The sequence below is a fragment of the Helianthus annuus genome, chromosome 14 (genome assembly GCF_002127325.2).
Source record: "Helianthus annuus cultivar XRQ/B chromosome 14, HanXRQr2.0-SUNRISE, whole genome shotgun sequence".
Classification (NCBI taxonomy): domain Eukaryota; kingdom Viridiplantae; phylum Streptophyta; class Magnoliopsida; order Asterales; family Asteraceae; genus Helianthus; species Helianthus annuus.
In genome coordinates, this window is record NC_035446.2 from 159,611,324 (window position 1) to 159,635,981 (window position 24,658).

Genomic DNA, 24,658 nt, shown 5'->3' on the forward strand with positions numbered 1-24,658 from the left:
GGTGCATAGACTTCGTTGTAGTCGATCCCTTCAATCTGACGAAAACCTTGAACGACTAAACGTGCTTTGTTTCGGATAACAACTCCGCGGTCATCCTTTTTGCATTTAAACACCCAACGGGTACCAATCTTCTTGTATCCAGCAGGTTTCTCTACTAGTTTCCAGACACCCAGCTTCTGGAATTGTTGCAGTTCTTCCTGCATTGCTTCAACCCAAGCGTTGTCTTTCAAGGCTTCTTTCCACGTTCTTGGTTCTTCCTGTGAGACATAACACGCGAAGGACCAATCGTTTTGTTGCCCGGATTCTCGAATAGCTGCATACAAGCCTGCATTGTTGTTATTTCGCAACATGTTTCTTGTTTGAACGCCACTTTGCACATTTCCAATGATGTTTTGTTGAGGATGGGTATTATGAATCCTTGTTTCTGGATTATCTGGAACTGGAACATTTATACCCAGGTTGTTGAGATTAAGATCAACAACCAAATCAAGGCCCGGAATTGACGAAGAGGATGATGCAGTAGCCTCAGCTGTTCTATGGGCATCCACTGGAGGAGTACCCTCTGAAGTACCATGAACTGCTGTTGTTGGGGCTTCTTGATCTGCATCTACAAATTCATCATCCTCTGAAGATTCGTTCAATTCGTTTGCATCATGAAAATCCTCATTGTTGAGAGTATTAATGTTCACCGAAGAAGATGGTTCTTGATTAACAAGAATTGGACGAACCACCGGTGAAACTGTTGCATTGTCACTCTCGAAAAACATCCTAGCCGCAGCATTTTCTTCAACGGCTTCAACATTGATCGAATTGAAGAAGTCATCGTACTCAAACATCCAAGGTTGATCCGGATTTTTGACTGGCAAAGTGTGCCGTTGTACTCTGACCTCAGACCATTCCTCGACCCTTTTAGTCTCTAGATTCCAGACTCGTAAGTTAGGGGTGGCATACCCAAGAAAGTATCCATCAATTGCTTTTGCCCCAAACTTTCCATTAGGATCGATGATTGTGCATGGAGCTCCAAACGGTTCTAGATAAGACAAATCTGGTTTCCGTTTTTGAAGAAGCTCAAAGCAGGTCTTGTTGTGTCTTTTGACTGTAAGGACTCTGTTCAATGTATAACATGCAGTGGCCACAGCTTCAGTCCAGAATGGAATGGGTAGCTGCGACTCTACCAACATTGTCCTAGCAGTCTCGATCAATGTGCGGTTTTTACGTTCAGCGACACCATTCTGTTGAGGAGTATAAGCTGCACTAAACTCATGAAGAATACCCTTTGAAGTGCAGAACTCCGTCATGGAATGATTTTTAAATTCAGTACCATTGTCGCTACGTATCCGCCTAACCTTCAACTTATACAAATTCTCAATCTGAATGATCAAGTTTTTGATGATGCCAAAGGTTTCACTCTTGTGTGCCATAAACGCCACCCAGGAAAATCTTGAATAGTCATCTGTAATCACGAGGCAGTATTGATCACCTCGAATACTCTTGTGCTTGACAGGACCGAATAAATCCATGTGCAATCGTTCAAGAGGAACTGCCACCGTGTTGATTTTCTTTGTAGGGTGCTTCTTCTTTGTTTGCTTCCCTTTCTGGCACGAAACACAGACGTCTTGAAGATGGAAATTTTTGAGGGGAACACCATTCACCAATTCATTTGAAACCAAATGATTCATTTTGCGTAAGTGAATGTGACCCATTCGTCTGTGCCAAGAGATAGTGTCTTTTTCTGTGGCTTTAGAAACGAAACAAGTTGCTTGTGCAGACGTAGTAATAGCTTGGCTCATGTCAAGGACGTACAAATCATTTATCCTTGGAGCCGACAAGAGAATCCATTCTTTTGGAATTTTGAAGCCGGGATTCAGCACATAACATCCATTAGCATCAAAGTGTACTGAGAACTGCTTGTCTCAGATTTGAGAAACACCAAGAAGATTGTGATCAAGTTGTTGCACAAAGTTGATCTTGTCAAAGCTGACAATCCCATTGGATATCATTCCTTCACCCGTTATATATCCACCTTTATCTCCAGCAAAAGCAACATAACCTCCTCTAATAGATTTAACGTCGTAGAGAAGCTTCATGTCGCCTGTCATGTGCCTGGATGCCCCACTATCAACAATCCAATGACCACTGACAGTTCCTCCTGGAACACCCTGCACATGAACTCAAATGAATTAGTTGGAGATGGGGACCTAAGCCATTGTGGTCTTGGGTCTTCCATTTTCATCAATGACAATAACTTCTTGTCTTTGATGGTTGGTGAATTGTGATGGTCCCCCTGATTCAGTAACCGATTTTGGTTTCCAGGTCTGTTTTGTTTTACCAGTGTCTTTCTTTAAAGTTTTAACTTCTTGATTGTTTGAAGTTTTAGAATTGTCTGGTTTTACAGAAACAGCTTGTTTTTGAACTACATCGGTTTTAATTGCTTTTTCAATCTTCTTGACCTGTTGGCGTTTCTGTTTCTTTTCCCTTTCTTTTATAAGTCGGGGAGCTTGTTTTGTGGAAACAGATGGCTTACGGTCAGTCTTGCCACGGGGATCATCAACCTTTTCTTTCTGTTTATGAAGATATGGGCAGTTTCTAATAATATGCCCAATGGTTCCACACTCAAAACATGATCTTCGTTCAACAAACCCCGAAGAATCATGTGATCGTCTAACCGATGATGTTGAACTTTGTGAACCCGAGGTACTAGGCTGTGAACTGCTTGGTTCATTTCTTTTCTCAATAATAGCCTTTTTGACAAAATCTAGGTTAGATTGATTTTCAAACTTTTCAATTTTGTCCGTTCCCGTCGATTTCACAAAGTTAACCTTTTTCTTCTTCTTTTGGTTCGACTTCTTTTCAGCTTGAGCCGGTGTTTTACCTTTGGGTTTGGTGTGATTTTGCTGTTTTGGCACTGTTGGTAATTTCTTGTTGCCAAATTGTTTTCGAATTTCAGCCTTAGGAATAGGAGGACACTGTGTAACTGTAACACGTGGTCCTGTCTTTCCCAAAAACTTACTTGTCGAATTTTCAAAGACTTTACAGATTAAGGATTGATTAACATTCTTAATGGGAAAATCTTTGTCTGAGTAAATTTTATCATCACCAACTAGAGTGTACAGCAAATTCACACTCTCCGGCTCTTCTGCAGATGAGGACTCAGTTGCAATAGTCTTAGCGGGTTGTACAGGGGGATCACATAGAATGTGATTCTCGAGAGGTATGTCCTCATTTTTGGCTACCGCATCAGACTTTGCTGGGACAGTATCATCAGATTCATCATCAGAAGAATCAGCATCCTCAATCACAACTGGAGGATCTTGATTCTGTTCAGCACTTACAAATGTATCTGCTGACACATCTGAATCTGAGGATACTTCCTTTTGGTATCCGAGCCCTGCAGCAAACTCTTTCACATCTAGAGGCACAGATGGTTCAAAGAATACCCTGTCCTCTTCGTCAGGCATGGCATCATAATTGTGTCTAACTGGTGGTGGACATTTCTTGTAGCCAATGCATGTGACATCCCTCTTTTCCTTTTGAACATCAATGATGTGATCCAACACATAGCTAGAGCTCAAATAACTGTCTAGCTTAAGCTGGATCGCATCGCTTTCTGTTTTCACACAAGCCATCTCCTTTTGCATAATCTCAAGGCGAGATATATACAAATTAATATCAGTTTGTTTTCTTGAAACCATTTTTGTCAGTTCAGTTTTATCTTTCTTTAAAGTCTCAATTACTGACTTAAATTCTTTTTCATGGTTTTCATAAAACATGTTGGCTTCTGTGCATTTTGAGAGATCCACAGTCAACTTCTGATTGTGGATGAATGTCACATCATATTTCTCTTGCAAAGCCTCATGCTTGCTTTGCAAGTCACACCACTCAGCATTCAAGGTACTATGTTTGTCTTGCAAGTCAAACAAACTAGCTTGTAAAGCATCATGTTTGGCTTGCAACTCAGACATGTTTCCTTCTAAATCAGCATACCTAGCATGCAACCTAGCACATTCATCACAATTAACAGCAGTGGGTTCATCGACACATACCTGACTTGATGAACCGTCGACATTAGCCATAAAGGCTGAATGGAGAGAAGACGAAGTATAAGCAGCTTGATCCACCAGAATAGATCTTCTTTGAGCTTCTGCTGCAGCTTCCTCCAAAAGTTCATCAATATCTGCATCGATTGTTGCATTTGATGTCTCACCCACATGATCATCACCAGAATTGGATGATTCTTTATCAACACTCCTACTGTATCCAGACGAATCTTCATCTTCAGACGATTCACCACCACTGGCAGAAGATTCTCCACCACTGGTGTGAACTAGCTTCTTCACAATCTGAGCAAAACATGCTGTTCCATCGGGAGCATCACCACCCAACTGGATTGACCAGTCACAACCTTCATCCACCTGAACCGCAAGTGCCCGGTTGGTTTGGTTGTTGACGGGTACCAATGTACGATCATTGTTTCTGTTTTGCTGGTTGCCTTGATTTCTGAAGGGGTTTTGATTCCCATGTTGAGCTGGCTTTGTGCACTCCCTTTTAAAGTGACCCCGTTCACCACAGTTGAAGCACTTTACAGCTTGTTTGTCGAACCCATACTTGGTGTCTCTCTTACTTTCCAAGCTGGTTCTGCCAGTACTTTCCATCCAATCCTTTGCTCTTCTCACAGCACTCGCAAAGGCCCACTTGATATCCATCAAGTCCATCTCTTCTTTATCAATCTGCCTGTAATCTTCTTGTGTCAGATTAATGTTGCCAATCTGACCTTCTATCAACCCACAGTACGCGCTCACTACAGTGTTAAGCAGCTCCATGTGTTCCTTAGCTACTTCTACACTAACTTTGGAAAAGCTTGAAGTGTCGAGTTGTACTGTACTTGGTTTTGATTGTTGACCAGCAGATGATGTTCCTCCATAACATGCACGTTGTGTTTGTGCAGGAGGAGGAGGAGGAGGTGGCTGTATTGGATTTCCATACATGTCTGTGGTGGGAGGTGGCTTAACAGGAACTTGCACCGGATTGCCATACATATCTGTACTTGTGACAAAAGCCGTTTGCAGAGGAGCATGTGGACCTGTTCTTGTAGACGAAGTATTGGAAGTTCCACAATACATTTCTGGATTTTATGGCAATGGAACTCTCTTCGCCTTTAATGTTTCCTCCTGATCCTTGTTTTCCAGAAGCTGCACAAAGTCGTTGATATTTGTAGTTTTCAACACTCCGTTATACTTCAGGATTTCCAAGAAACTACTCCATTGGGGAGGCAAAGCATCAGCAAACTTTTTCACCACTTCTGCTTGAGTTGTCGTCACACCAAAATTATTCAGCTCAGTAAGCAAATGATAAAACCGACTTGTCATGTCTCCCAAAGACTCCTTATCTAAGCATGTGAAACAGTCGAATTCTTTTTTGAGCAGATCATGACGCAATTGACGTGTTGCTTCATTTCCTACTCCCCTGGTTTTCAAACCGTCCCACAACTTCTTCGTAGTCTTGAAGCTGACAAATTGATGATAGATGTCTTTGCTTAACGCCTGAGTGAGAATGGCGTAGGCTTTCTTCTCCAGATCATATATTTTCTTTTGATCTTCTGGAAGATCGGCAAAACTAGCAGTTGTTGAAGCAGCGACCTCGATAGCTTGATCAAAGTCTGTGGTGAAACGTATCCACAGCTCTGTATTCTGGCCCAGAACATATGTACGGAATCTGTCAGCCCAACCCGGATACTCATTTAAATGCATCAGCTTCGGAGGTCGATTCAAACTTCCTGTTTCGCTTTCGCTCAGTAAGATACTTTGGATACTAGGAGTTTGATTCGAGACTAACGCCCACTGATTTCCCTGAGAAGATGTCGATACCGGAGACTCGGCCCATGAAGGCGATAGACTTGTAGACGTGTATTTTCCACTGTCTGGCGCCGGTGTGCCCCACCATGAGGGAGTGACACCTGAACTTGTATATTTACCACTATCGGGGGCCGGATTCCACCAATTCGGATTCATGATTGATAAGCAAAATAAATGCTAAGTAAGAATTCCGAAAGATCACACAGTTGAAGGATCCTGGTCGAAAGATCTGAAATCACAGAAACTTGTTAACAATAAACTGACCACAATCGAAAGATCAACTATTGTTCGAAGGATCAACAGTACTCGAAAGATTACTGTTGAATTTCGAACAATAATTTCGAAAGATTCAAGAACTCGAAGGATTCCCTTTTGAAAGATCCTTATCTTTCGAGTTAAATCCCTATCTTTCGGACACTTATCTTTCGAATAGATTCCTTTATCGAAAGATATGTTTCAGACTTCGAAGGATGGGTCGAAGGATAATAATCTTTCGAGCCTTCCTTGATCTAAAGATAGTCGAAAGATAGTCGAAAGATGATCTTTCGATGTCGAAAGATATCTTTCGAGACCTTCTGACACAACTGACGCTGATATGACCGGTTGGTGAAAAGGTGATGGGTAGGTAAGTCAACTTTCGGCAGAAAGGATGTGCAGGCTGTACCTTTCCCACCAACTTTGAAAAATTTCCCAAAATGGATAACCTTATCCCCAAACCAGTCACCGGAATCCTTGACCGGAAATATGGCCGGAAAACACAAAGTCACTTAAAAACAACCTTTTAAGTTACCCAACCCAACCTTGAACACTCCCGAAGGTTTAGAATCCGTTTTTCAGTTTAAATATGCAAGAAAAACCACCAAAACGGGTGCTAAACCAAGTGTCCAAACACACCAAACACTTGAACAAACCCGGTTTTAAACAAGGTAAAGAGCCAAGCTCTGATACCACTTTTAGGTCCCTCTCGGAGGATCGAGAATAAACCTAAACCTTGTTATACTAACCCACCAGCGAGTGCGGAATCCAAGCTAGCAAGCAAACCGGGATGAATCAAGTATCAACACAAACACACAAGGGTTCACCGATTAACACAACTTGTATTAATGCAAATGAAGGTTTCGGTTACAAGCACAATGTTTACAAATCTAACTTGCAAACTCTCAAAGTGTGTGTGTGTGTTTTCTGGACAGAATGCTCTCAAGCTCTCTCGAAAGTCTCTACGTGAATCTGTCTAAGTGTCTGTCTAATGAACTCAACACACTGCATGGGTATTTATACCCAGCCCATGATGTCCAGTCCGAAGGATCCGATAGATGGTCCGAAGGATCATCTATCGATGACAATTCACTCGAAGGATCAGCAGGGACCTCGAAAGATCACCTTTCGAGGTCTAATCATTCGAAGCATATCTTTCGATGAGATCGAAGGATCCACATCAACCTTCGATCTCTTATCCTTCAAGACAGAACATCTTTCAACATTTACCAACTGTTGTCCAAGTCAAACCGGAGGATGGTTGACTTGGTCAACTTACAACACTAAACAGGACATCGTTTACATCGTGACCGAATACAGACAAAGTACAGACACAAGTGCACCAACAATTTTAACAAAAGCAATTTATGTATGAACATAATCTACAGGAAGTTCAACACTTATTCTGCCGATCATTAATAATTGGTAATTAAATTTATTGTTATTACCAAAATAAACATGTCAATCTGGAATAATATGTTTGCTATATTATTAGCTAAACCATAAATCACGCAAACTTTAAATTGCGAACTTTAAATCGTCTAGATAACCATTTAGACGATGCATCGATTTAAAACACAAAATGGTATCAGGATGGATATTTATATCCTTTAATCATTTCCAGAATATTTAGGGATTCACACCCTACTTTTATTGGTATATACTTAACTTCCTTTGAGAGCAAATATTGCATGTTAATTACCAACTTGAAGAATCTTCTAGTTCTTCAATACGTTTCACATCATCATTGACACGGTGTGGTCTAACCGGTCATGCCAATAAATTAAATAATTATGATCTATAAACATCTGGTTTATGATCGTATATGTATTACTTGCATGTATGTAATACAAAATATAAGATACAACAAATTTATTATAACTTCAAAGTTAAACAATCATGTTATGACACTTTTAGGGGTCTACCTCGTTATTGACATGATCATTGTTGCATTTTAGATGGTCGATCTCATTATTAATATGACCATCATTACAATTTCTCAATGATGTCCATGATCACTACCTTTACAATGTTCAATATGTAATCACACTTCAGGAAATGTGATAGAATCTGAAAACGTTAGATTTTCATTCTTTGCTCAATCACACGAGTATAAAATCACTTCAAACTTTTCATACTTCTCATAATGATTTGCTATTTCAGGAGCATATGTCTCAAGTGTGACAAATGAAAAAAATCATTGATTGTTTTTGTGTAAATGATATTCTCTGTGCTTAACACCAAATGACTCGGAATCTGTTTTAAGGGAAGCGTGTTGAACACGTGCCTCAACCAAAGCTGTCAACGATATTTTGCTTGTCTTGCAGCGGAGTTTCGTACAAAAAGGTGCGGTTGAAGTTTTCCAAATACGTCGACTGAATCAAGATTGGTACAACGTATTTGTATTTTATTTACATTTTGTATAGTTTTGTAACCGGATTGTACTAACATATTTCCTACGATTAACGAGAGTCTCGTTGTTATATATTTTGTAATATATTTTAATAAAAAATGAACCTAGTTCCTACAAAAACTACATCAATAACATCAAAATTCTAAAACAATACCTCATTTTAGAAAAAAGAGGAAAAGTTTAGCTATCTTCTATTCAGTTATCATCACGGACTGAACCGATAACGGTTCCTTATGGGTTTCGAACTGTACATGATCTTTACAGCAGGTCACATACTAGTTTCGAACAGTTTTTTAATCATTGCGAGGATTTGTTGCATTTAAGTTGAAGATAGTATTGCCAGCACATTTACTTGCATAAGTCCTGAAATAAGCCTTCCAATCACAATATCTAGTGAGAGTGAGAAACCCTCAAGTGCGGGATGTATACCTGACAATACTTGTTTCACCCCCACAGAACACTTTCCCCTCTTCATGATTCAAAGATTTTAAACTATTTAACTTATTGTGCAGCCTAAAAGTAATTTAGGTATTGAATTCTCATGCACAACTCATATTAGCATTTAGCAGACTGCATTTAAGTAAGAAATAAAAATGCAATTAAGCATATATGTTGTTAGAATGTGATGAGACAAAGTGCCTTATAATGATGTATCATCCTTTTCAACATATAAAAAAGGGGAAGAAAATGGTTGAGTGCCTTAAGTTAATGGAGACGTATTATCTTAATTCACCACCACGGTTGGTTTTACGTCATCAGTTCCTCTTTGACATACTTACGGATTTCCCTGGGTGTACTGCAACATGGGTAGCTATAGTCTATGTTTTTTAATAAAATTTTGGTCGCAATTGCCTAGTTTTCTAGTAGTTAGTCTATGTTGTTTAACGACAATGGTAAATTTTATTATTATAATCTAGCAAGATGCTAGAAGCTTAATTAAACAACTTAATACCTTAAAGAACAACTGGAAGAATGGAAAGTTTAAAATTACACCAAAACGGCAAATCTAGATCATGAAGTTTTGCTCAATTTTTAATCCAAATAAAAGTGTTTGCCTTGATCTCCTCATCACCTTTAATATCTTTGGGGAAATTTTGTCTTTGGTTGTCTATCTACCTAAACAAATGAACGCGCCGCAACAGAGGTGCTCTATCTACCTAAACAATGTAATCTTTGTGTCCTACAATATTATTATATTAAAAAGTCACAACATGTGATAAGTGTTCCAAGTTCAAGTGACCGGACGACATGGTAATCATATTTCATCAGGTTAATTACAATATGATAACAAACTCAATAAGTGGAATACCATAAATAACAATATGATAACAAACTCAATAAGTGGAATACCATAAATAAGTGACACAAGCAACTAATAAGGTAAATGTTAACAAACTAATCATAATATACATACAACAAGAAAATCTTTGTACCGTTAGATGTATAAGTCTTAAGGGTGTACGGTGTGGGCGGCAAAGGGGTGCGGCAAACTCACCTTGCCGCTCGGACACACCGCCGCCGACCTCCTTTGCCGCACGGTGAGGTGAGTTAATAGGTGTTTGCTTACCGATCGAGGAAGGCACAAGATTTGACCGTAGCCGTTAAATAAAAAAGAAAATTTTCTTTTTAAAATTAAACTATAAATTCCCAACACAATTCATACCCAAATACATTCAAATTTATACCCCAACCAAACCAAAAAAATACCTAACATTTACCCAATCATTTCAAAACAAAATGGCGGATGAACTCCAATTGTTTTTTCCACCTGATAGTAGCGACGATTCATCCGATAGTAACGGAACGAAATGGAACCGCACCAAAATGGAACCGCACCAAAATGTGCTTCAACAATCTCTGTTATTTTTAACAGAACGAAATGGAACCGCGCCAAAATGTCCATTTTACGTTAACAACCATTTATACAAACATGGTTATTTGCTCGTAGATGGAATCTACGTGTTTGTGTAGTCGATCCCATACCCTCACGAAGTAGAGGAAAAGAAATTCAAGAGGCAACACGAGGCGGCAAGAAAAGACGTCGAAAGAGCTTTTGGTGTTTTGAAGTCGAAATGGGGTGTTTTGAGTCGGTCGATGCGTCCGACGAAGACTAGTTTAATTTATTTCAATTTAATGTAATTTTAATGTTTTTAATTTAATGTAATTTTAATGTTTTTTTAATTTAATGTATTTTTAATGTTTTTTTAATTTAAATAATGTTTTTAATTTAATGTAATGTTATTCTTAATTTATTCTACATTTATTATGTACATGTTTAAATATTAAATATACTAGTTTAAAAAATAAAAAAATAAAAAAAAAGTTTACCAATTTATGAATTGTCTAACCATTGTCAACACTTTTCAGTATAGTTTAAACACTTTTCATTGAATGAAATGATAGACTCTCATTTATTGATTTTGAAGTTTACCATTTTCAAGTGTCTAACCACTCCCTTCACCCTAAGTAATACAAAAGTAACAAATAATAATAATAATATGTAACACAATATTATATCATATCAGAGAGTTAAAAGGGTATACAACGGTCATACGAAGCAAGAGTTTAGATATCCGTACTATAAAGTACAAGAAATCAGATTTCGTACCCTTTGTGAATTGCGGAGTAAATCTAAACTTGATTCAAGTGTCGTGAAACACATTACTCGTCGTATTCCAATAGATTCTAGATTTCACGGTCTCATTGCCTCATTTGTTAAATAGATTTCAATGATAGCCTGAACCGCCACCATGTAATAAGTGTTCCAAGTTTGTGAAACCATGCCATCCATTCTACATCACATCTTTATCACCACACATAGCCTGAACAACCACCACCCCCCTTCTCTCTCGTATGCGGTTAGTATCGTGAACCCCTATATTTTCACCTCGGTTTTCTAATGAGATCTACCTTAGATCATCGTCTTTGTTAATTGTTATTAGTCATGTGCAACTCCATTTTGTATGTTATGCCTTCTTGCTCGTGCACCACTTGGATGCTAGTACTATTCATACCAACGTCCAAGTTATATATATATATATATATATAGAGAGAGAGAGAGAGAGATAGAGAGAGAGAGAAAGTGTAAAATACAAGTAGGGTTAACGTACGACGCGCACGACCCGTAAATATAACGTGCGTGATTTTTATTATATAACATGCGTGATTATAAGAAGATTCTGTATATAAGTCTTCGGCCTCACCTGCTTCCTTTCTCCATCAAATTTGATGTTTTTCTTACGAAACCCCTTGACCGTCTCACCGCCGATCAAATCCCGTTACCGATCTCCGTCGATGACTCTCACGACTCCGCCTCCCATTGATGTAACAACAACGATCAATCTTTTCATACACGCACTCAGTCACGTACATGCACACACATACATGCACACACGATACACATCTATTGCTGTATTTTTTGTACACGTAATTCATGTTTTAAGATGCGTAATTACTCTATTTTGATCTGGGAGTTAGGGCATGCATGATTATAGGTATATAACGTGCGTGATTTACAAATGAACGTGCGTAATTATAGGTCGTACCGGTCACACGTTAAGAGCAATTGTACGTTAACCTTCCTCTCTCTCTCTCTCTTTATATATATATATATATATATATATATATATATTATACAAGGACTATAAACAATTTAATAATTAAGAACTTACATATGTTATTACTATTTGAGCCATTTTAAATATTACATTAACTACAAAATAAGTTCTTTTCTATAATTATGAACATTTAAGTTATCAAATCGTCAACATTAAAGTTGCAAATTATAAAACTAAGAAGAAACTTTATAAAATTGTAACCAATTTTCATAGTGGTTCAATTAAGTCACTCAAATTTATTTTTATTTTAAAATTAGGTCACCAAAGTTTAAAAAAATGTGCTAATCCTAGTTTTTTTTTTTTTACTTATATACCAAGCTTACAGAACATTAATTTACCCTTTTCTCTTTTTATTTAAATATGTTGATATGGATGTTAACATATATAATAATTATTTTGAAACTAAAACAAATTTAAATCCAGAGCATAAACCCAAACACTACCCTTCCCTCTCTTTCTTTTTCTTCTTCTTCATATTTCCTGCAAACTTTTCTTCCTCAAATAATAAATGGCCGCAACCAAATAACCAACCGAGAATTGATATCAAGGCTCGGCGGACCTTCGTTGGAAAGTTAGGAGACGAGGAGTTGGGCCCTTAAAAATCCAATATCCGTAAACTAATAACGACTAATTCTATTTATTTTCATTTCCATCAAATTAGTATGTAGCCTCAAATATTATTAATCCAATCAAAAGAAATGAAATTTATGAAAGAAAACCAATATCTACTCAAACAACCGTGTCAAATAATATTTTCCACGGTCATGGTTTAGTTTTGGCTTTCGCATACAATAATTATAATTCAAAACATATATTTCAATAATCAAAAGGCATACAATAATTATTAGTCGATCAAAACATGTATTGCAATCATCAGAAAATAAAAAAAACATTTGGGAATGTATATAAATTCATTTCCTACAAAACCAACATTCAGATTGATGTGGATGTATTTAACCAATATCTTCTAGTTTCGCAGCGCTCACTCCAAAAAGACAATAACCCTTTATTAGTATGATGGTGGTTGCATTTTTCTTCAGCAAGAGTTTCTTCCAAGCTTTTAATCAAAAAGTTCCATAAAAAAGTTGGTTTGGCTAGATTCAGGTTGTCTCCTAGGCATAGTCATGCCATTATCCTGAAATATTTAAATTTTCAGCATGCAATAATTTACTACATAAAATTGTACATACCATTTCCGTCTATTCATTAAACTTTTATCCTGCATGAAGCTAAATATGTAAAACGAATATTGGACGATTAAATCAAGTAGCTTTAAATATTTGCACACTAACCTGTGAGCCCACTTCACGGTTATCCGAAGCTCTTCCTACATACGAATTCTTCTCTATGAACCTTCTTAGTTCGACTTTGGACCTCAGACCGCCTTTGCACTTTGGATGGTGATAAGTCTACACAGCGTTTTTTTTTCGGTTACGTTAACGGAAAAGTATAAATAAAAAGTTACAGTTCAGCGGGGGAGTAGCTTACCTTGTCAACTCTTTCTCTTCCATTTCTTTCTGTACGCTTGTAGTTCTTAATAGTCCACCCTTTTAAATTTTTTAGTAGTTCTTGGGGATCTAGAGTAGTTTCATGATCTTTTTGTCTGCTTGAAATTACCTATAGAAGAACAATTTTTTTTTTTAGAAATGGGAACAATAAGGGTACATAAGCTTTAAGCAAATGCAAATATAAAAATTCGATTTACCTCATCAATGTTGTCGGATTTATATAATTCCTCAAGGCTGAATTCCTTATCATTCTCCACCTCCAATACAGATCTGTTTCTCTTTCGAGTTGACTCTTCTCCCTGCACGTGAATTTGGGTTTCTCTTTCTTAATTTCATCAAAACATGACATGAAATAGCAAGCAAATAATAAAAATTACATTTTAAATTACATTTTCACTCAAGTCTAGAGATGGAGACTAGAATATCCAATGTTCCATAAACATATGTACATTTTTAGAACAGCTAGATAATTAATATGCATTCATTAATCATGTGCTAAATATTAAATGCTTTACTAAATAAAGTATATAAATAAAGTTGTGTCTTGATCATTGTTAACTTAAGTTATGTCTTAAATGCTTCTATATATCCTCAAGGATACAACACATCTTTTTTTTCTTTCTACAACACATCTGGAATACTATTTACGCCATCCAATTATGTTGTCACATAAATCCTTGATTTGTAGTTGAAATTATCAAATTGACCTATGATTACTTTTATGCATTTTATATTTTGAGGAGAAGGTCTATAAACAAATTTGTTATTAATAATAATGCAGTAATTCATAGTGGATATATTACCTCAACCGGTCCACCAGACTGCACTTCGTTTGGTTTTCTCCATGATATAGGCTCTGCTGCAATAATTCTGTTTTGGGCTTCCTGTGCTTGCAACAAGATCCACGTTAATTGTTTATACTTTATATACATTGTAGAATTAGGAAGAAAAATATATGAAGCATAGGCATAACTGAAGATAAAACATTTATTTTGCTGCGCTACAATCGAACCAAGATCCGTCTTTTTAGATTTTTATCTAAAGTTTTCTCTTTCTCAAAGATCCGGATACGAAAACATAATTCAACCAAAAGTAATTAACCTTTATACCTGAGCATTATACACAACTATTTCCAGTCCTGAAGGAATGGATGAATCAATCTCAACAATCTTGACCATTTTTGTGCAAATGCTGATGACCAAAGAATGACAACAAGGGAAGGGCAGGTAGGGATTGTAGAATGGAATATTTGTGTGTCAAGTTTTGGTTGATAATGGTTTTAATTTATAGTCATTAGTTATGAACACATTTATTATGATAATACAACAAAATATGTCAAATTCAATGTATTCGTGACTTTACTAAAGCTTAAGGAATATAATTGAATGCAGTGTTGCATTCCCTCCAAAAACTAATTAAATACTTGTGAAGTTCACAGGTAACAGAATAAGAAAGAGGTTACTTCAGTCTACAACCATACAGTCAAGGGAATATAATTTATACTAGTTTATAGACCCGCGTATTACACTAGTTTGTAAAATATAAATGATATAGTTATATAATCTTTAAAAAACTTCATATTACTAACAGCCTATGTTAATCAGTAACGGAACATTATATATACGAATTTCCATTACCATATAATGGTTCATACAACTAACTTGATTTTATCACAAAAACCGACCCATCTTAATTAGTAATACTGAAAATACCATAATAGTCGTGTATTACAAAAGTTGAATACTTAAAAACATGTAATAAACTAATTTATATATTAATGAAAATATGTATTACGTTACATATAATAATGTATAAATAATAATAATTTTTATCATTATGTATCTTTTAAATATAATTTTTATTTAAATTAAATCTCTAAGACCTCAATTCTATTAAAAAATTGATTATTTAAGTTGTTCTTTTTCTCTTTATTTGTAAAAAGCCAATTTTTTTGGTATGGCATAAATTAGATTTGTTTTTCTTACTAATAATTGTTATGCAAATTTAATTAATAAATAGTATTTGTAAAGTTATGATATAAGTTAAATGTTTATATATGATGAATAAATCTTTTCATTATTAAAGGTTAATTGACTATGTCACAGATGAGTATAAAATGAAATTAATATATTTCTTAGCTCTATTAAATTAAAAACACATCATAAATCAATATAGCTACAAATCGTAATATTATCTCATCTATAAAATTTCAAAACGTTAAGTTCTCTATGTCTACCATTTTAAAACCGAGTTCAATAAAATTTTAGTCTTGTTGCGAGATAGTCGTCTAGTTATTTACTCTTTTTTAGCTTTTACTTATATGTTAGAAAAACTCATATATTGATTTTATAGATAATCTCATATATGGATAATAGTTTTTATTTTTTTTCTTTTGTAATTTAAACTATTTTATTTTAAGAAGTACTAAAATCATAGTTACATTTTGTTGAGATTATCTATAATTCATTTATAATATATAATAATTAATATCTAATTCTAATTTATGATTAAAAAATATACATAAGTGACATTTTGTTGTGATTATTTTTAAGTTTTAACGCTTTCCGTGTGTACCTTTTCAAGTTTAGAAAATATTAATTTTAAAGCCAAGTCATCACTTTCCCGTTGAACCTTTACCTTATGACACAAAATCCAAATTAATTCCAATATATTCTAAACAATAAAAAATTAAAATATTTCTAACTAACCTTGAATTAAGCTTGAGATTTTTTTTTGAACAACTCAAAAGCTAATTGGCTAAATCGTGCTTTTGTTTTCTTTTCTTTTCTTGTACACGGCATGTTTATAGGCAACGGCAAAGCTAGATAAAAAATTCAAGGTATTCCATTTTTTAGCGTATACTCATAAACCGCCCGTACTTGGGCGTTTTTAAAAAAAAGAATTCAAAAATCACGCTCCAAAACGCCCCGCCTACCGTTACGGTAGGCGTTTTAGGGCGTTATTTTCCAGAAAAATTGTTGCCGGCGTGATTATTAAAACCCTTGTTCCATTTTGACCAACCAATCACAACCACAACGGCTAGCTTATTTATTTATTTATTTTTTTAAACCTTTTTCCCATATATATATATATACAAACACAATCAAAACTCATTCATTTTCAACCAAAACTCTAAAAAACTCTCTAAAAAAAATACAACCATTTTATAAAAATGGATTCTCCTAGTTCTTCATCCATGGTAAATTTTTACTACAACAAGTATTTTGCGGATGGCGATGGTTGAGGAGCTTGAGCAAGAGGCGGTTACGAGTGCTTGTCAACTAGCGGTGAGATATGTCAAGCATTCTCGTCGCCCCAAAGCAGAAAAAAATAAAAGAGGTTATATTGAACGAGACCGACGCGCGGCACACGATCGTTTGATGAAAGATTATTTTGATGAGGCGCCGACATTTTCGAACGAATTTTTTAGGCGTCGTTTCTGAATGAGTAAGCGGTTGTTTCTACGCATAGTCGACGATTTGGAAGCCAACTACAATTATTTTAAACAAAAACCGGATGCGAGAGGGGCACTTGGATTTACCGGTATCCAAAAGTGTACATCGGCGTTACGAATCCTTGCTTATGGTAACACTACCGACATCAACGACGAGTATCTAAAAATGGCGGAGAAAACAACACAAGACAGCTTGGAGCATTTTTGTCGCGGTACAATTCCTATACTTTACTTTTTTTTAAACGACGAGTATGTTTAGAATTATTTTTTTTTGAAGCTTATGTTTGTCTATATTTTTTATAAAGGTATAATTGATGTGTACGGTGCGCGTTATCTTAGAACGCCCACATGGGACGACCTTCAAAAGAACTACGAGGTACATAATGCTGAGCATGGTTTGCCTGGTATGATCGGGAGCATAGATTGCATGCATTGGCGTTGGGATAACTGCCCGACTGCATGGCGAGGCCAACACACACGTGGTGACCAAAAAGGACCCACTATTATTCTTCAGGCGGTTGCTTGACAGGACCTTTGGGTTTGGTCGGCTTACTTTGGCGTGGTCGGGTCATGCAATGATATCAATGTTTTTGAACAATCAGCGTTGTTAGAGGAGTGGATTTCTGGCAAAGCTCCAAAAGCGTCGTTTTACGCAAGTGGAAACTACTATCCTCATGGATATTATTTGAGCGACGGAATTTATCCTAGGTATTCGATTTTCGTGAAGACGTATAGTGATCCTATTGATGAAAAAAGAGCATACTTTAAAAAGGTTCAAGAGTCTTCACGAAAAGACATTGAGAGATGCTTTGGGGTTCTTAAACAACGCTGGCATACTTGAGCAATCCTTGTCGTGCATGGAGCAAGCAAAAAATGAGAGATGCTATGTACGCTTGTATAATCATGCACAACATGATTTTGGAAGACGAAGGAAAGGCGATATGCCAGAATTATGTGCCAGAAGCCGTTGAAGAGGAGCATCCACAGGCTACAATGGAAGAAAGAGTGAGTAACGCGCGAGAGTTGCGTTACGAACCGTACCATTCTCAGTTAATGGTTGATTTGGTACACCACGCATGGTCGGTTTGGTATGTACCACCTGAGGGAGAGGAAGAAACGGAGAACGAGGAAGACGAAGTTGGCGAGGGTGAAGAAAGCGAAGACGAAAACTAGTGTTTTTTTTAATTTAATCGGATGTTTTTTGTATTTCTAGTATTGTATTTTTTTTAATTTAATGAAGTATTTAAGTTAAAAAAAAATAATTGTGAAATGATTGAATGGGGGTTATTGGCATAACGCCCACTACGCCACTTTTGCTATAATGCTCCAACGCTGACTAGGATGCCACGTGTCGGATAATGCCCCATGGTGGAGAGATTATACCAACTTACCACTACACATGGTCTAAAACGGAGAATTTTTTTCCTATGGTACATTCATGGGCATTTTACATTTCACCAAGTAGTGGTGGAACCAAGACATATTTCATGGGGTCCCAAATGATTGTCGGCTAATTTTTTAACAACACGTGTAGTAAGAACACAAAAACAATTGTGAACTTCTTTGAACATTAATTTCGTTGGTATTTTGAGGATCTAAAAGATTATATTTTAATTAATATTTTATAATAAAGGCTTAGTAACGCAATGGTCTATACATAAAAAAACGTTATTCAAATATATAAGTAAAATCCAAAATAATTTATTATAACAATAAGAAACTATAAACTAAATAAAAAGATAAACGAATAAAATAAAAAAGGCTAATTTCTTTTTTATGATAGGACTGTGACTAGGGTTCGTGCGCGTGTAGGAGATACATAGTCTTTCCCTGTGGAAGTAGGACTCCACTAGGGGTCCACGTTGAGTCCGTTTCTTTTTGCGGTTGTCTTGAATGAGTTGTCCAAATCTATTCAACAGACAGTTCCGTGGTGCATGTTTTTTGCGGACGATATAGTGCTAGTTGCTGAAACTAGACAAACCCTAAATGCGAGGCTAGAGGAAGGGAGAGAAGCCTTAGAAGGCAACGGTTTAAGGATTAGTCTGTCTAAGACTGAATACCTTTATTGTAATTTCAACGGTGCAGATGACAGCGAGGACACTCAGGTTACCGTTGAGGGTCAAGTGGTCCCACAAACGACTAAGTTCAAGTACTTAGGATCGTTTGTGCAAAGGGACGGGGAGATTGGTAGTGATGTATCTCACCACATCCAGGTTGGCTGGTGTAGGTGGAGAACAGCCACTGGGATTTTGTGTGATAGGAGGTTCCCAACAAAATTAAAGGGAAAATTTTATAGGATAGCAGTTAGACCGGCTATGTTATACGAGATAGATTAGCGGAGATGAGGATGTTGAGGTGGATGTGTGGCCACACGAGGTTAGACCGATTAAGAAGTGAGGTTTCTAGGGATTGGTTAGGAGTATCTGGTATATCAGACAAGTTAAAAGAGGGGAGATTGAGATGGTTTGGGCATGTGAAGAGGAGCCAATTGACAGAACCACTTAGAGCAGTGGAAACCATGATAGTGGAAGGAAGGAGGAGTAGAGGCAGGCCCATGTTGACTTAGGATGAAAGACTTAGGCAAGATTTGGTAGAGTTGCATTGCACCTCTCTGAGAACATGGTTAAGGATAGGAGTTCGTGGAGACGTAGGATTAAGGCTAAGGACTTGTAGGTGAGGGTATAGACGTGTCCTAGCTTTGCCTTGGGAGGGAGGAGGGGTTAGATTTCTTTTACACTTTAGGTAGACCAACATATGATGATTTTCTTGTATCTATGCCTATATGTTGCTTACTAATGATTTATTTGACTACTGCTACGCTATTTACTTATCCATCTTTCGTCTATCTGCCTGTTGGTTGTTTTGGAGACGGGGTCTCTCAGGAAGCAGCCTCTCTATTCTTAGGATAGAGTGTAGGTTTGCCTACGACCCACCTCCTCCAGACCCTACCAATAGTTCTGCTATTTGTGGGATTTACTGGGTATAGTTGTTGTGGCAAGAAGAGGAACAAGTGAACAAGAAGAGGAAATTGTAAGATGTGCCTCACAAAAGGAAAATTACAAGATTTTCTCTAATGTTATTGACAACGACAGTGTCACCCTCAAACTTCAAGCCATTTTATTTTGTGATGTTGGATTTTAAAATGTTTTAGGCCAATTTAAAATAATAAATAAATAATCAAAAACCGTACCTTAATAAATTTAATATCATTGTTTTGATTACTTGTATGATAACCTTGTTTGACACATAAAACAGAGAAATTTTTGTGAATGATCAAGTTAACTTGAATAATATATACTAAAATTACTCATTGGAAAAAAGGCCCACTAAAACCTAAAAACACCAAAAAACACGAAGTGATTCTAAAGTTCAAACCACTATGAATTACGCATACTGTCATGAATATCTCATTATAGATTGCCTTTCATTTAAGGTTGAAGATAGATACTTAGTAAAATTCTTGTAATAAATATCTAAAGCATTTTCGAAAAAAGTTATGAATCCCCAAACCGTAAATTTGGAATATCCTATGCCAATCCACTTGTATATTTTTAGAGATCTAGTGAAGAAGAGGAAATTGCGAGATGTGCCACGAAAAAGGAAAATTGCAAGATTTTCTCTCATGTTCATGATAGTGTGTAGGTCCCAGATCATCGGATGAATGTGATTTCTTGTCTCGGATGCTGTAACGAGTGCGGAATCCACGTTATGACACAAACCGAGCGAGAGAATGGATAACACAATAAAAATTCAACGATTAACGATTCTGTGTGTATATTTCGATATAGTTTCAGTTCATATTTATACAAGAATTGTTGATACATGATTTGTGGACGCAACTCGGTTCGACGCGACTCGACGTGATTCGGTTTAAGCCACGACATTCCTCCGTCGTGTGCAACAACAAATGTGGGCCGAAACAACAAAGGACTTTGACCCTTGTCCTTGGGCTGAAAACAAGTCGGCGAAACAAGCTTTGGGCCTCAACTGTTTGGGCCAAAGCCCAAGTTGACGAAACACAGCTGATGTCGACGAAACAAGCCTGTTTCGTCGACCTTGATGTTGTTTCGTCGACTGCCCTTCTATTTCGTCGATGATCATGTGTTTCGCCGAGATGTGTGTTTCGCCGAGTTCTGTTTCGTCGAAGCTGTGTTTCTGTGACTATATAAACAAGATAGAAAACAGAAACAAAGGATGAACACAAGTGAGAACACAAGTGAGAACACAAGGAACATACACACACGAGAGAGTTTACAGAGTGCATTTGTAAACCTTGTATTGTAACTGTTTTCAAGTATTAATACATTGGTGTTAATCGTTGAGTCTCGTGTCTATTATTTACGTGTTCAATCTCGGTTTGCTATCTCGGTTGGATTCCACACAACCGGGTTGGTTTGTACACAAGGATTAGGCGACTAGATCCTCCCCTAGCCGGACCTACAAGTGGTATCAAAGCCTTGGCTCTTCTCCTTGTTAAAACCGAGTGGTTTCGGGTGTTTTTCGGGTTTTTGAAGTTTGTGTCTTTTCTTGAAAAATCTGTTTGAAATTTCAAAAATCTTCATATTTTGTTGAAAGTTCTTATAAAAACCATCTTTTTCTTCATAATTACATATTATACTTTGGTTTTTAGTGAAGTTTCAAGCAAAATCGTGTTTCGGAAATTTACGGTTCACCGGAAAACTCATAAGTTTACCGGAAAATTCATAAACTTCTGGGTTGTTCTTCATATGTTCTTCACATCTTCAAAGTGTTCTTCATAAACTTAACTTTTTGATCCTTTGGAAATTAAGTATTCAAGTTGTTTGTGAATTGGAAATTGAAATTGATTAAAATATTATCACACCTTACTTGGTTGGTCATTTGAGCATGGTATAAGTTTGAAAAGTTGTGTCAAGTGTCAGTGAGGATAAGGTCAAGCCGAAAGTTTCACCAACTTTTCACCAACTTCCTGCAGCTTTTCCGATGAAACAGACAAGCAGACGAAACAACTTTCGACGAAACACAATCGTGCGAAACAACCTTCGACGAAAAACAAGCATTTCGTCGACTCTTGTTTCGTCAATCATTCTGTTTCGTCGCAATACATACATCATTCTATTTCGTCGCTAAATCAGTTTCGTCGCATAAAAGTCTTAAATCAGTTTCGTCATTCACACTTAAACAAATCTGTTTCGCCACAAGTGTATTTCGTCGTGTATTGGGCCTTAAATTAAATTGGGCCGTTTCGTCGATCAGAAGCCAAAAAGGAATTCTGTTTCGTCGACGAAACAAAATTATGTTTCGTGGAAACTGTTTCGTCGAGTGTGTTGTTATTTTTTAAACAGAAGGTTTGCAAAAGTGTTTTAATTATTGGTTTCAAGTTATTTGTTCAGGTATTCATTTTTAGGTATTTAAAATGAGTCCGGATTGGTGGGGTAATCCGTCTACGGCAGAAAGCAAGTATCGAAGCACGGGTTTGTCGCCATCGTGGGCCGAATCTCCCGCACCCGTATCTTCGCAAGTGAATCCAGTTTCGACAGGTCAATGGGCGTTTGTTTCAGATCAAACTCCAAGTATTCAAAGCATTCTCTTAAGCGAAAGCGAGACCGGAAGTCTAAATCGCCCACCGAAATTGATGCACATAAACGAATATCCTGGATGGGTTGATAGATTCCATACATACGTCCTTGGGCAAAACACGGAATTGTGGTTACGTTTTACCATAGATTTCGATCAAGCTCTCGAGGTTGCCGCTTCAACTGCTGCTACATTTGCCGATCTTTCGGAAGATCAGAAAAAGGCATATGATTTGGAAAAGAAAGCATATGCCATTCTCACTCAGGCGTTGAGCAAGGATATCTATCATCAATTTGTCAGCTTCAAAACGACAAAGCGATTATGGGATGCGTTGAAGACAAGAGGTGTAGGAAATGAAGCGACACGCCAATTGCGACACGACTTACTCAAGAAAGAGTTTGATGGCTTCACGTGTATGGAAAAAGAATCCTTGGGAGATTTGACTAGTCGGTTTTATCACTTGTTCACAGAATTGGGTAATTATGGGGTAGTAACAACTCCAACAGAGGTAGTCACAAAGTTTGCCGATGCGTTGCCACCTCAATGGAATAGTTTCTTGGTGTTTGTGCATTCATCTGTCGTCTTCGTCTTATGTCGAGTCTCGGGTTCGTTGCGGATTTAATCAAGTGTGACATCATCAATATGACATCATTGTGTGACATCATATTGATGACATCACAAGTCTACATCAAATTCAACATGCACACGTGAATTCAAGATTGCACATGAAAATGAAATTTATGTTGACCGTTTGAATGGTCCAATAAGATGCTTCCGTTTGAATTGCTTTCATTTGAGATAAGGTTTTGTTTGAAGTCACACCGTTTGAGAAGATGGTGACCGTTTGAAGATTCCTTTCGTTTGAAGTAGGATATGTTTGAAACTTGTAACCGTTTGAAGATTTTCAAACGGAAGGGCTTGTAGTATAAATAGCTGTCAAACGATGTCATTTGTAACGAACAGGCCAAGTGATACCGAAGTGCTGCCGGTATTTCCTCTGATTGTAAACATTGTTATTTCAATATACAAGACGTTTAAAGTGTATTTCAAGTTGTTTTCACATCCGTTTCTTAGTTTCCGCCTCAGAAACGGACTAGAGCTCTTCCGACCGACTCATTAAGGTCGAAATCGATCCTACAAGTGGTATCAGAGCTCAGGAGGAGGAGTTCTTGCCATATTCAGCTTGAAAATCTATCTTCTACACCTTCTTTTCAAAACCGATCAATTTTTCACGGTTAAAATCGGCTGAAACTTTCACAACGTATGCGTAATAGTATTTTAACAAATCCTTGATAATTTCAGATCTAAACTCGAATTAAAAGTGGTAAAAATGGATTGAAAACTAGGTTCCGTTTGAACGAAGGCTGGTGTTCCGTTTGAAATCTGGTCCATTCCGTTTGAAAGACTCGTTTGAAGCAACCTTCCATTTGAACTATCGTTTGAAAGAGTCATTTCCGTTTGAAAGTGCATGATATATCGTTTGAAAGTTGCCATCGTGACCGTTTGAAACTGTCCATACAGTTTGAAAGTGCAGTGAGTTGTGTGAACCGTTTGAAAAGTACATCGAGTTTTGTGAAACTTTAAAAAAGTTGTCAGCATATTGGGAAAAGAAATCACATGTATTGTGTCAGTCAAGGTGATCAGAAACATGTGTGATTACATGTGAATTTCACATTTTATATTACATCAACTTTGAAGGAATCATAGGTCACGTGATCACATCTTAGCGGCCCAATAGATTTCTTGAATTGTTGAATTGTTGTCGGCTGCATGTGTTGAATTGAGAATATCACGAGTTTTCTGATAAGTTTTTATGAAAAGTTGATATTGTCGGCTGCATGTGAATTAATTGAGCAATGTGATATTGATCGGCCCATTTAAGGGTTGTGTCATTCATCGGCCCAATAATTTGTCAGTTTAGTGATTGTATCGGTCCAATCAGTTGATGATGAATATCAAATATGACGGTTGCATGAGATCAGTCTTATTAATGCAGCCCATGT